Source organism: Aythya ferina, assembly GCF_964211825.1.
Source record: "Aythya ferina genome assembly, chromosome: 3".
Lineage (NCBI taxonomy): Eukaryota > Metazoa > Chordata > Aves > Anseriformes > Anatidae > Aythya > Aythya ferina.
Genome location: NC_140298.1, coordinates 51,609,549 through 51,609,985, shown reverse-complemented (window position 1 = coordinate 51,609,985; position 437 = coordinate 51,609,549).

Below are 437 nucleotides of genomic sequence, written 5' to 3'. Positions count from 1 at the left end.
CCCGCAGGAGCAGGCCCCGGGCTGGAGCTGAAGCCCATGGAGAGGAGCCCACGCAGGAGCAGGGGGTCTGCGGGGAGCTGCAGCCCAGCCGTGGGGGACCCGTGCTGGAGCAGTTTGCTCCTGGGGGATGGACCCTGTGGTACGGAGCCGTGTGGGAGCAGTGCTTGGAGTTGCTGCCTGCGGGCAGCCCCCACAGGCTCAGTTGGGGAAGGACAGCATCCCATGGGAGGGACCCCACGGGGAGCAGGGGCAGGGAGGGACTGTGAGGGAGCAGCAGAGACAAAGCATCAGGGACTGACCACAGCCTACCTTCCCCTCCACGAGGTGGGGAAGGTGAAAGGAGGTAGAAGAGGTGAAGGTGTTACAGTTTTTTGTTTCTTAGTTCTCTAGCTTGTTAGTAAGTCGTGAAATCAATTTTACTGAGTAATCATGATAAT